The following is a 14,821-nucleotide window of genomic DNA, read 5'->3' on the forward strand; positions in this document are numbered from 1 at the left end:
AGCAACTCCCTCACTTGCATTGTCCCCAGTTTCCATCTTTTCATTATCTTCTGCTGAGCTGTTTTCAGATTCATAACCAGATGAAATCAGTTCAGCTGTAGAAGCTGCTAACTGTTTCATTTGCTCCATTCGCTGTCGCCTGGCAAGCATTTCCTCCTCTCTTTTGGACGCCGTTTTCTCCTTCGCAGCAAGCTTTACATCTACTCCAGCCAGCGACCCCCTTCTTCCCTTTTCTCGCTGGGCTAACAAGAAATCCTTGTCTTCTTGTAATACTGACGTATTGGTCAGAGCATCAGCGTGAGCGACATCAAAAAGGTCTTCAAGCCTGGAAACAAAAGCCGACTCTCTCGCGAGTTGAGTTGGTGACGTTCGCGCTTTGTTCTTTTTCAGAAGACGCCATTCTTCAAATGTCTGCTCAAGCTTGGTTTGGCAGTTTTGATGAGCTCTCATCGGGATTCTAGCTTTCTTCCAAAAGTTAGCTATTTCCGTGATGGTAACATCCGACGATTGTCTTACGGTCTCCTTCAGATCGAGATGGTGATGTAGGAAGAATCCAAGAGCCATACGCAATGATGGCAACTTGCTGCCACTTAATTCAGTCATAGAGTCGCCAAGGAGATGCAACTTGGTTTGAGATCTTGTTGCGTTTTCCGCAGATGACATTTTCAATCAGATATGAATCTGAAAGAAATAGAACATAGCATTAAGAAATTAAGAATCAAGAAAATTCAAACAGTTCTATTAATAACTGAGCAGTGAGCACAATGCCTCAAGCAATTACACAAACGTACTGCTGCAACAGTGTTGCAGCTGTTGCTTAGTCAGCATAGTCAGTCCATTGAGTTCAAACAGTAAACAAGTCTGAACATGTCTGGAATATAAATTCATGGAAAATTTGCATTATCAATTTATCAGCAAAACAATGGGATTCGGATGATTGGTTGGATAATAGATATGAACCAGTTGAACCACAATGATTATGCTTCTATAATCTGTGATAATATTATACCATGTTTATACACCCATTGTGTCTGTGATTCTCTGCAAAGCCTGTGATAACTTCGTTTTTATTTTCAAATAGTGTTCTGTGATACACCTATGTACAGTTTACTTTTAGATACTATGGTGATAAGCGTTCCCAGGTCAGCGCCACATCTCATTTTAGCATTTATTGTCTAGCAGACTCTAGCTCAACGAACAATTTACTCTTTTATTATAACAGATATTGTGTATGTACAATGTACATATTACTACTGTAATTATTTATTTAATGGAGCACAGAGTTTTATAACTTAAAGGTTTTATCTGTGTTCCCAGTAATTAATTTTACCACAATGATTGCATGTTGTGTGTATGATGATAAGAGAGAGTGTCAATTTACTTAGTAGTTAAAATTGGGTTCTTAATTTATCAACAGAATTAATCTATATTATCAGTAGTATGCGAAATAAAAGGGTGGCCGCAGCTTTGGGGTATCAGAAACTTTACCATCATTGAGCTACCCCTAAATATTGTTCAATTGTGCTCATATGTTGCCTGAATTTTTAGCTGCGTCGCAGACGCTGCTCACAGAGTGCACTCTGCTGTTGTTGTTGTTACCACCTCTTCTTCTTCCTCTTCTTCTTCTTCTTCTTCTTGTTCATGCAGAGAAGACAAAACCTCAAAGCTCCACCCATTCTGGGAACCATAGCTCCACCCATTCTGGGAGAGCCTTCATATAAACAAATATCCACCATTTTATTAACTCGCATAGCTTTGAGGCCTGTTTTGTAGGCCCGTGGTGTCTTCCTCTCACACAGTTTTGTGAGAGGAAGACACCACGGGCCTACACTCTGCTGTTGTTGTTGTTACCACCCCTTCTTCTTCTTCTTCTTGTTGTTCTTGCAGAGAAGACAAAACCTCAAAGCTCCACCCATTCTGGGAACCATAGCTCCACCCATTCTGGGAGAGCCTTCATATAAACAAATATCCACCATTTTATTAACTCGCATAGCTTTGAGGCCTGTTTTGTAGGCCCGTGGTGTCTTCCTCTCACACAGTTTTCTTTCAAATCAAATTCGATATATCATTTCATTTTTAACAGTCGTCAATCGCTGAATTAACGCCAGGGGGGTTGACTCAGCCTGTCATCCTTCCGAGGTCGGCAAATTGAGTACCAGTTCACTGGTAATTCCCTGCTTGTCGTTAAAGGCGGCAAAAAGGGTTGGCGTCAGGAAGGGCATCCGGCCGTAAAACATTGCTTCAAAAAGGGGACCGAAAAACAACAACAACCACAGTTCCTGAAAAAGGCCAACCCCCGCTTGCGGGGAAAAAATGGCCTCTAAAGGTGGTTTTTTAAAATTTCATTTTTAACAGTCGCCAACATAGTTTTAGACTCGGTTGAAAAAAAACGGGAAGAAAATCCGATGAAAGTTGCCCTTTATAGAACGAAATGAATTCTCAAAGGCCTGTAACTTCAAGTCCATTGACATATATTTTTTTTAAATCGCGGCATGCTCAGTCATACACCACCCGAAATAAGAGACGGGAAAATGCCGAGATATATATATTTTGTTTAAATCGCGGCATGCTCAGTCATACACCGCCCGAAATAACAGATGGGAAAATGCCGAGATATATTAAAAATTCGTCCATTTGATGGCAATCGTCACGATGAAATATTTAATTTATACGTCGTCACAATAATGTGGAGAGAGGAGCATAGCTTCGTTCACGTGTCGCCACATACGGAAAATTGCCGAGATATATTTTTTTTTACATCGCGGCATGGTCAGTCATACACCGCCTGAAATAACAGATGGGAAAATGCCGAGATATATTAAAAATTCGTCCATTTGATGGCAATCGTCACGATGAAATATTTAATTTATACGTCGTCACAATAATGTGGAGAGAGGAGCATAGCTTCGTTCACGTGTCGCCACACACGGGAAATTGCCGAGATATATATATTTTTCAATCGCGGCATGGTCAGTCATACACCGCTTGAAATAACAGACGGGAAAATGCCGAGATATATTAAAAATTCGTCGCCGCACACGGGAAATTGTTGAGATATATTTTCACTTTGCACAAAAATAACATCAATTAATCGAATCAATAGGAATGTCCTGTGCCTATAACATCGACGTTATAGGTACAGCTGCATCTAGGCATTGTGTAACATCGACGCGGCTTTTGTTTTAATTAAAACTTTTTGTACTTGTTATTTCATATATAGGAACAAATTGAGAGGGTAAGAAGATCATATTTCAAAAGTTCAAAAATAAGCTCCACCCTGATGTGCAGGTGCAGCATCTAACTCAATATGTCCAAATGTCACACACGTCCATGCCCGTGGGATTGCCACGGGTGACCTCACTAGTTTGTTATAATTGTTGTTGTTTGACTGAGCCCTCGATTACCTGGCTAGCCGAATGTAATAAGAACATCAGTGAGAAATCACAGGGAGGCAATCACATACAGGGGAATTTAACCGTACAGTCCCTATAATGAATTAGCACAACTCCCCTCCTCAGTGTGGAGACACCTAAACACTTACCCGGACATTCGACAATACTTTGAGACATCGAGGTGGGTTCTCCTTCTTCGCGACAATCGGAGCATGCTAATTTATATGATTCTATCTCCACCACAGTATTTCATTGTTTACCCCCACAGACGTAACACATAATCAAGTATCATATGCCCCAAAGCACATTTACCTGTGTTTTTAAAGAGGCAGAGGTTGGAGACACTTGTGTCTGGTTTTCTCAAACATTGGTTCTGAGATATTTTGTCGGGGAAAAGCCTCAAATAGAATTGACCAACGTTTTATAATTCCGATAGCATATTGCATCAAGTCAAAGGCACAGGGATGTAAAAGGATATACAAGGAACTTCAATGCAGGAGGACGCCAAGAGGCTCATCAAGCCTGCGCTGGGGTGCCGTATATGCGTGTTGTCATATGGTATATGGAATGTTATACCATAATTATGGAACAGAATGTGCACATCAACAGGAAGTTAATAAGAGAGCTGGGATACACATTCCAACTACCAACTAAATGCCTCCACTCACAAATGGTAAGGATTCGAATGGTACCAACAGTGATGAGATATAGTTATCAGATGATGTGCGTGTGGCCAATGCGTTAGTGCTGAACAGGGTACAATACATTCTGTTGCCATTGCTGTCCACGACGTCGAATATTAACTGCGCCACAATTGCGGCGTGCACACTTTTCTGAGCAACAAGGAAATGCTGAGAATACATATGTCGGTGGGATTGTTGAAGTGTTTCCACTTGTAATCGCACATGGAAAATAAAAAGCTTTTACCCAATATTACCGGCCATCATCTGTCTGAATATATATATATATATATATATATATATATATACATACACACACACACACACACACACACACACACACACACACACACACACACACACACACACACACACACACACACACACATTGCAGTAGTATTGCCGAAAGTGTTCAATAAATTAGTGATGTCATTTCCTTTTTGATTGCTTTTGTCATTTTAGAGTTTTGCTCAGACAACGTGGGCATGGAATCAATCAAATTTTAAATCGTACTCTTCCAAATTGTTCTTCAAATCTAATTGGATGTCCTTGAAGGATGGAAGAGGATCAAAGGTAGCCTTTCATTACACAGATGCATATGATAAATGATTACAGCGTGTACAATATACTCCAACAAAAGAGGAGAGTAATATATATATATATATAGTATATATATACAGACTTGGCATTTAATATGGAATTTTTTTTTTCTTGACTTGGGTTTACTTTCTGTACTCGGTATATCAATCTGGTGAGTTTCTTTTACGCTTCGGCGATTTCTTTGTTGAAAGAACCATGTCACTGATTGTCTGTCGCAGCAAGAAGTCAAGAACAGGATTATATCACAGGTGGCGTGACAAACTGGACGGACAGGTACATTTGACGATTGGCTTCACAATCGGGTATATAAAGGTTGTTGCGTTCTGTATTTGTGGAAAACAACTGCTGCACGTCTACAAAAGTTATTGCCGCTTCCCCTGGAGATGGTCCATCAACTCGACAATGCTGTTTGTCATTTAGTGGTGGCTTTACGAAATTCCGGCATGAAAAAGCGTGCTATTGCTTGGCAGTATGGCATCACTCAAGGGCAGGTGTCAAATATCCTGAAACGAAATGCTCAGAGGGGTGTCCCTACTCCAATACCGAGGCCAGGACGTCCCCGCAGAACCACAAGGAGGGATGATCGCCAGCTGCACCGGTTAGTCCGCAATGGCCGTACCAAGTCAGCTAATCGGCTTAGGGCTGAGTGGCAGAAACTGACAAATGTGCCTGTATCCAGAAGGCTAGTCAACCAACGACTGGTTCAAGCAGGTTATCGTGCCAGGTGTCCCCTGAGAAAGCCACGTCTGACCAGACAACACCACCAGCGCCGATTGCAGTGGGCCAGAGAGCACCGTCAATGGCAGCCAGGACACTGGAATCACGTGATCTTCAGTGACGAGTCTAGATTTCTGGTCTATCGTCGATATGGCCATGTCTGAGTGCGCAGACAAGTGCATGAAGCCTACAACGAAGATTGTATAGTGCCAAGAGTCCAAGCTGGAGGTGGTGGGGTGACCGTTTGGGCTGCTTTTCATGCAGGGGGCAAAACTGACCTGGTTGTTCTGAATGGAAACCTGAACCAGTTCAAGCACAGGGCCATTCTGGAAGAAACATTGCTTCCATTTGTTCGTGCAGCCTTTCGAGGAAACTTTGTCTTCCAAGATGACAATGCACAGCCTCATCGTGCTCGCATGATCCAACACTTTCTTGCTGACCGTGGTGTCGAGCATATGGAGTGGCCTGCCATGTCCCCGGATTTGAAGCCGATGGAGAACTTGTGGGCAGAATTAACCCGTCAAATCGACAACTTGGACCAGCAGCCTGCCTCTGTGCGTGAATTGCAGCAGGCTATTGTAACTGCATGGCAAGCGATTCCTGTCCAAACCTTGGCAAATCTCATGAACAGCATGCCTCAACGTGTACATGCTCTCCTGAATGCTCGTGGGGGTTACACGAAGTATTGAACTGTAATTTTACTGTCCGTAATCCCAGTCGTAATTTAACTTTTGTTTTTGTTAGAATTTTTTTTGGCTAATGTGCAAAATATAGAGATACCTCTGGAAAACGCCGCACAGAAGTTTAACACAGTACTGCCCATGAATTGAGTTCGATATCAGTTTACCTCACTTTCAAGGATCAATTTATTTGCTTCGAAATGTCAAATGTGGTTTTTGTTTCTTTTAAAGGTCACATTAACAAAATCTAGAATAATTTCAACATAATTCCAATGAACTTTTGGTTCTAAGTCATCTTGAAAAGTAAGTTCACCCCCACAAAAAAAAAAATTCCATATTAAATGCCAAGTCTGTATGTATGTATGTATATATATATATATATATATATATATATATATATATATATATATATATATATATATATATATATATATATATATATATATATATATATTGTTACAGACGCGGTTGTGGATGTTGGTTTACCGAGCGGTTTGGTATGACCGCGTCTGCACGTTTACCCGATTATACTCGAACGTTGCCGAGTCGCGCTACGCTAAATCAATTGAGGAAAAGGACACAACGGCTGGGTTAAAATGACACGACACCAAGGGTTCAGTTCTCAAGACCTCCGGAGGAGGTTATAATATTGCGGAAGGTCAGATTACAGGGATGAGAGAGACAGCATAGTAAGGTAGGCACTTAATTACGGTCTTATAATAGCCCCGACAGACGACAGATAAACAGGACAAAACTGACTCACACGGGGATTGATGGCAAGGAAAGGCGGGTTGGTCGATGGCTCAAGGTGCACTCTTGGCTCAGGGACAGAATCGACCCGGTCCGGTCCAAAGATGCGGGGAGGTATTCAGCGCTCGGAGGTGGCAACTTCTCTCTCCAAGCTGGGGGCGCATCTCATCTCACATCCGGTAAGTCGCTGCGTATATCCGGCGGGGAGTGACACGCCCTCGGCTCGTTAGCTCCGCCCCAGATGGAATTGGCCCGTTGCTTCTCATTGGGTGCGGGGGTTACCGGGCTCCGCCCCTGACGAGGAGCCGACAGGCAGCCCCTTCGTGGTAACCCCGTCGGCGCACATGGGTAATGGCGGCTAACCGAGCCGGAGTGAGGACGCACACTCCCCGCGCGCTGTTGTGGTAGTTGTTGTTGTAGTTGTGGTTGTTGTTGCATGGGGAAGATGGGAGGAGGTATGGGGAGGTCCTAAACTCACTACTGGTGCCATACGATCACATTCTGGTGCAACGAAGAGTCAGAATTAATGGAAACGAGTCCTTAACTGACATAGACTAAGAATAACTAGCAAGATGTCCGAAAGTTGTCTACGTGAGATGCGGTGGACCTGGGCACGACATTTAATGGGGGAAAAAGGGGAAGGTCGGTTCTACAGAGTGTTATTTACAGGCAATGGGACTAGGGAATGGGGGATTGGGGATAGTTGGGGAGTGTTGGGGAAATAGGGGAATATTTACAAGCGGATATGGAGGCCAAATGCCATATCCGCAACATTGCACCCTTCTCTACCCTCGGGGCGTCCCGACCCGATAAATTTTTACCTATTTTAGTGTGGCACTCAGATGTAGTTCCCTCTACTATTAACTCTACCCTGAGTGCGACAGTTTTACAGATATTCACAAATGAGTAAATATGCCCCCCTGCGACGTTGCACCCTTCTCCTCACAGAAACACACCCACAGGATAACCGAATCGCGGAAAGAATTCGCAAACTAAACATACAGCCGGTAGGGAGCATTATTTACAAGACTACGCTGATATTTACACTACGATCCAGGACCTGTTTTTGGAGGAATACATGCAGATGTTATGCATAGAGAGAGCACGCATGCCAGCATCGATACACCAACCCACGAGTGCTCTGTGGCCTTACGGCCTTTAATAATGTGCAGAGCACCCCTTCCCAGCACCAAAAGCACCACCCCATCATGTAGTCAGCACCATCCGGTGCACCAATAAAGTGTTTATAAATCACCGGTGGTGTCGCAGCCGGCCGATGTTCTGCCGCTGGTCATGCCTTCATGTGGTGCACTTGGCCTTCGTACTTCTTTCAAAAATAAAGAAAGGCGCCAACCGCGTCCATTTCTTTATTGTGGCCGTCAGGGGGCCAACTATAAGTGGTTCACCTGTATGGCATAGGTGCCACGTTGACCCATAGGTCCATCCACGGGTGGTGCTTGGCCGCAAAAGGACTGCGGTCCATGGTGGGCGGCCACAAACATTGCGGTCCATATGGTGTATCGATCCATGCAGCAAGCAGCGAAAGTGCAGGCCCACAACTGCGTAGCCAGCACCTCTCTCTCCTCTCTCTCTGCCCCAAAGCCAGATCCTCGGAGGTGGGAGACAAAAGAAGCAGACAAGTGAGTAAGGTGGTAAGGGCGCAAAAGTGCACGCAATATAAGATGATGCACACTGGGGGCACATGGGAACCAGGTGAGACAGGTACGTTCCTACCGTACGCCCCCCCCCCCAACCAGGTAACCTACATGGCCCCTCCCTTACCCCTTACTGCATCCACAAAACACAACACTACCCATAAACATCTACTTTACCAATCAACAAACGTCCCTACTGTCTTCCCCGTTCCTCCCATAAACCAAATTCGTCTTCTCTCCCTCCTAACCAATCAAATTTGCCATTTTCAACTCTCATCAAAATTTGCCATCTCCAACTCAACATCATAATTTGCTATCACCAATTCATCATCAGTCCCTCCTCGGGAGGGAGAGATGGAATCACCCCAATGTCTCATCCACGTCGTGATGCGTCTCACAAATCCAACAGCAATCCTTACTTCCTGCAACACAAAACAAAGAAAACACAGGTGTGGAGTCATCATCATCACCACAGGCAAGTGGCTGCGTATGGTGCGACAGGTTCATCAATCCTAACTATTTCCTAAATGACTTTAACAACTTTACACTACCCGGGGTCTTTCTCCGGCCAAACCATTGGCCCTCTTACACTATGGGTTCTAAAAACCAATTCCCATTGAGCAAACTGTGGTGCTTTTCAATTTGGGGTCTCACTCCCCCGATTCATCTCCCGGTGCCCTCGCACAATTTCCGGGCTGTGGCGTGTACCTCTCCCAGCGGGTCTACCCACCTGCACACCTCCACCACTGCAGTTGCCTCCGAGCTTACCTGCTCCTTACCCTAACCTAACTACCTGGGGAAGGCCCTCTGGCGCTCTCCCCACTCGGTGCCCTTTCTGGCACTGGGCTGCCCGATCCACACCCGGGATCCTCAGGCACCCACTCACAACTACCGGCTCCCAGAGCCCACCTGCGGCCTCACCTGGCCGACATCCTCACAGTGGTGGAGTGCCCAACCAACTACACACACTAACAGGCTACACGCCCAGCCATTTCCACAACACTAATGCACCCATCCGCAATACCATTCTGCAACCGCACCACAAATGCCAATATCCAACCACAATTTACCTATACCCTCTACCTAACACTTACACTACCCGCCCCGGGTACTCGTGAAAGGGGTCCACTCTTCCCCCATCCACACCTTCGCACCATGCACACCACGCCGTACCACTTACTCCAACTCTCTCCACACACCTGTACTTGCACACCTGTGTTTTCACACCTGGTGCCACCTGAACCCTTCTCTCCCCAAGCGCATTCGCGCTGATCCACAACACTCATTACTCACACACTGCTCCACACACCTGTCCAGTTGCACACCTGTTCAATCACACCTGTTCCATCCTCACACAGCATCATCTCATCTAACTACTCCCCTCTGAAACTTGCGCTTCCCAGTCGTCCCTTTAAACTATTGCGCTCCCACGTCATTATCATCCACACTAAACTACCTGCGTCCCCACTACAGGTATCAGTCACTAACTAATCTTAACGTTACCTAATGTCATCTTCTAGGGCCCTATCAATATAACCTAACCCACCCGGGCTAGTTTTCACTGCCATACACCCCATAAGCTATTGCGCATTTGCCCCACCATGGGAAGGGTGGCAGGGATGCCACCCTTACCCACCGGGCCCATCGCTCACTACCAATTTTGCACATCAAATTTCAACAAATCAAAAATTTTGCCAATCACTACTCATCATCTGCCAATCATTACTGCCAATCCTTTGCCAATCATCAAATTTTGTTTTTCTCTAATTTCGGGGCCAAAACACTATCCTCATCACCCGTCTACTCACTAATGCCTCTCGGTGCGCCAATTCCTGTCCAAAGCCCGGCTTCGTAAAGCCAAGCCATGAATGCGGGTTGTTCTGTGCCAGCGGCTGGACACGTCCCGCATTCGGTGCAGGGACGGGGGCTTACCCGGGCCGAGATCCCACGCACCCCCTCGGCGTGGAGCCATCCAATTGCCCGATCTTGACCTGCCGGCACGTCTCACCAAGAAGTGGTCGCCATGACGACCCTTCCTATCGGGCTGCCAGCTCCGCCTAGTGGAGCACGGACGCGGCCGTTCAAAGCGAGGCCCGGCACGCACCGAGGGCCCGATTTGGCTAAAAGTCGACCTAACCGCTGCTCCGTTTAACGTCGATGCTTCACCTGCATGCTTACACCCCGCAGCCCGTTCCTTGCTCACACATCCAGCCGTCTCCATGCTCCTCGTACCTTTCCTTACACACCTCGGTACTCTCATTCCACTCACAGCCTTGGTCACACACCTGACCACCGAACACCTTGGCACACATTTGCCGCTCGCACACCTCACCAACACACCTCTTCGCGCCCCCTCCTCGGTCACCTCCTCTGTGACAATCACAGGTGTGCTCTCACTCGCACACCCAACCACGTGCCTCACTACCAATTCCAGCGTGCATTCCCACACACGCTCTACCATTTCAGGTGTGCTTCCTTTCTCACCTGTCACAACCAACTCACGCTCCTTGTCACTCTCACTACTCTCACCACCACTCCTGACAGCGCACTCACCCTTACTCTCGACAGCGCACTCTCCCCTCATGCACCCGTCCGTTACACACCTTTCTCGCGCACACTCTTGCGCACACTCTCCCGTCACACCCTCTGTAACACTCACCACAGGCGTGCATTCTTCCTTGCCTTTGACAGCGCACTCTTTCCCCAGGCACCCGTCCGTTACACACCTCTCTCGCGCACACTCTTGCGCACACTCTCCCGTCACACCCTCTGTAACATTCACCACAGGCGTGCATTCTTCCTTGCCTTTGACAGCGCACTCTTTCCCCATGCACCTGTCCGTCACACACCTTTCTCGCGCACACTCTCCCGTCACACCCTCTGTAACACTCACCACACCGCGCTTCCATGTGCTCCCTCGCACACGCGCTACGACCGACTCACTCTCGCCAGCACCCTCACTCCTTGGCACGCACTTTTTCCTCACACACCCCAGAGTCGGACTTTCTCGCACACCTCCTTTTTCGCACACCAGTCCTGTCGCACACTTCACCAATGGCCTCTCACGAACACCCGGGTCCATCTCGACCCCCAAGCTTATTAAATCCCCTGGCGCATCATACGCACGACCATATTGGTCACCACTTACACCGGGTCCTCTTCCTCTTCGCTTCTCCTCCATCACCTGCGAATCCCTCATCCGGTTAATGAGCACATCATCACGATCCAAACACAGACTTTGGACCAATTCTTTTACCTCCTCTTTTATCTCTTTCTTATCCTCTCTCCGTCGCTTCTTAATTTCGCTCACCCCTTCTTCCACTTCTTCTAATTTCTGCTTCACCTCCTTTATTCCCCGGTACGTCTCCTCAAGCTCGTCCTCCAAGGCTACCTTGACCGTTTCCATGTGCGTCCTCACCTGCCGGTCCTTCGTCTCCATTACCTCTATCACCTCGTCCAACCTCGTTGTCAGTCCCTCACGTACCATCTGACATTCCCTCCTCGTCGCTACCAAGTCATTTTTTAGGTCATTTTGGGTCGCTTTTAACCCTCCTAATACCGCAGTGTTCCTTTGAACCTGCTCCGTTAATCCTTTTTGTCCCTCCGTCAGCTGTTCCACCTCCTTCGTCAGGTCCTCTATGCCCCCTTGTAACTTTACAGTCCCCTTTCTCACCTCCTTCTCCATGTGCTCCTTACAGTGCCTCACCTCCTCGCGCACTCCTCCGACCTCCTCACTCACACCTCTTCTGATCTCTTCTCCCATCACTTGCATCTCCTGTCCAGATGCCACCCTCATCTGCTCCATTTCCTCCCTGTGAGCATCCAGTTTGGTTTCTACCCCCATTCTGACCCCCTCTATCTGCTGCCCCATTTGTTTAACTTCCCTTTCCGCTTGGTCCCTCATGTCCCTCAATTTGCCTTCCATACTGTTTTCTAACCCCTCTAACCCCTTTTGCATCCCTTCCATTTGATTCTCTTGAGCGGCCATTCTGTTTTCTACCCCCATTAACCCCTCCTGTATTTCCCCTAATCTATTGTCTAATCCCTCTATTCTACTCCCTAACCCCCCGATCTGGGCCCCCATGTCCTCCCTCAATTTCTCGCTATTGGACCCCATTTCGCCCCCCATGACCCCCATTTGGTTTCCCATTACCCCCATTTGGCCCTCCAATCGCTCACCCTGAGCATCCATCCGGTTCCCCATTACCCCTAATTGCTCACTCTGCAGTTTGAGGGACGCCTGCATTTGCGCCATAAATTGCTCCATGAGGGCCTGCATTTGGGCCATCCCTCCCACTTGTGCAGCGGGTGCGGCCGCCGTAGCAATGTGCGAGGCGCCATTTTGTGCGCCCGCAACGTCGGGCGCAACGACGCTATTTTGTGCGTCTGCTACCCTCACTGCTTCGCTCTCCTTATGTCCCTCATTTTGGTCCTGGACCGACCCTGCCTCACTCTCCTCTACCGGACCCCAGCCGACTTGGTCTGCCATAGCGCGACTTTCAAAATTCGGGTTTTTATATTTTGTAAAACACAATCAAATTTCGCCGTTATAATTTCGAGCGCGGGAAACGCGCTCCGGATCGAATTCTACCTCCCAACACCAATTGTTACCCTAGTGGTACAATTGGTGTTCCAAAATTTGGGCCTAATAAATTTAGTCCCAGGTCCGAATCCGACACTCCTGACACCAATTGTTACCGACGCGGTTGTGGATGTTGGTTTACCGAGCGGTTTGGTATGACCGCGTCTGCACGTTTACCCGATTATACTCGAACGTTGCCGAGTCGCGCTACGCTAAATCAATTGAGGAAAAGGACACAACGGCTGGGTTAAAATGACACGACACCAAGGGTTCAGTTCTCAAGACCTCCGGAGGAGGTTATAATATTGCGGAAGGTCAGATTACAGGGATGAGAGAGACAGCATAGTAAGGTAGGCACTTAATTACGGTCTTATAATAGCCCCGACAGACGACAGATAAACAGGACAAAACTGACTCACACGGGGATTGATGGCAAGGAAAGGCGGGTTGGTCGATGGCTCAAGGTGCACTCTTGGCTCAGGGACAGAATCGACCCGGTCCGGTCCAAAGATGCGGGGAGGTATTCAGCGCTCGGAGGTGGCAACTTCTCTCTCCAAGCTGGGGGCGCATCTCATCTCACATCCGGTAAGTCGCTGCGTATATCCGGCGGGGAGTGACACGCCCTCGGCTCGTTAGCTCCGCCCCAGATGGAATCGGCCCGTTGCTTCTCATTGGGTGCGGGGGTTACCGGGCTCCGCCCCTGACGAGGAGCCGACAGGCAGCCCCTTCGTGGTAACCCCGTCGGCGCACATGGGTAATGGCGGCTAACCGAGCCGGAGTGAGGACGCACACTCCCCGCGCGCTGTTGTGGTAGTTGTTGTTGTAGTTGTGGTTGTAGTTGTTGTTGTTGTTGTTGTTGCATGGGGAAGATGGGAGGAGGTATGGGGAGGGCCTAAACTCACTACTGGTGCCATACGATCACATTCTGGTGCAACGAAGAGTCAGAATTAATGGAAACGAGTCCTTAACTGACATAGACTAAGAATAACTAGCAAGATGTCCGAAAGTTGTCTACGTGAGATGCGGTGGACCTGGGCACGACATTTAATGGGGGAAAAAGGGGAAGGTCGGTTCTACAGAGTGTTATTTACAGGCAATGGGACTAGGGAATGGGGGATTGGGGATAGTTAGGGAGTGTTGGGGAAATAGGGGAATATTTACAAGCGGATATGGAGGCCAAATGCCATATCCGCAACAATATATATATATATACACAAAGAATTAAGTTAAGCACCCCCCCCGTTTTTTTACAACCTCGCACATTACAAGTTTGTTGTCGTCAAAACAGTGTAATATACCCATGATATTGCTATATTTTCTGGAGAAGTGATATTATGGTCACATAAAAACATAACAATCATGCCGTTTTCAATATTTTATTCTGAATAATTTAAGGTGAAATTTTTTGGGAATTTTAGGCATATTTTCACCTCAATTTAAGTATGGAGCTATAGGTCCATCACGGACAGTGTGGATGACGTTTAGGTTTTCTAACGTACAGTCATTGTTCTGAGAAGACCTCTAGCGATCTTTGCGTCAATAACGTGTGTAGGACCCACGTGATCGGATCACTGACTCAACCCTACGTCTCATAGACCCTGTAAGCCGTCGTATGCGTTGCTGTGGCAGGTTGTTCCATTCCCGATGTAATGCACGTTCCAATTCATCCAGATTGGCTATTGGAGGGACCATCTTCGCAATTTGTCGTCCCAACATGTCCCAAACGTGCTCGAGGGGGTTCAGGTCAGGACTGTACGCAGGCCAG

Source organism: Myxine glutinosa, chromosome 2 (assembly GCF_964187855.1).
Source record: "Myxine glutinosa chromosome 2, kmMyxGlut1.1, whole genome shotgun sequence".
Lineage (NCBI taxonomy): Eukaryota > Metazoa > Chordata > Myxini > Myxiniformes > Myxinidae > Myxine > Myxine glutinosa.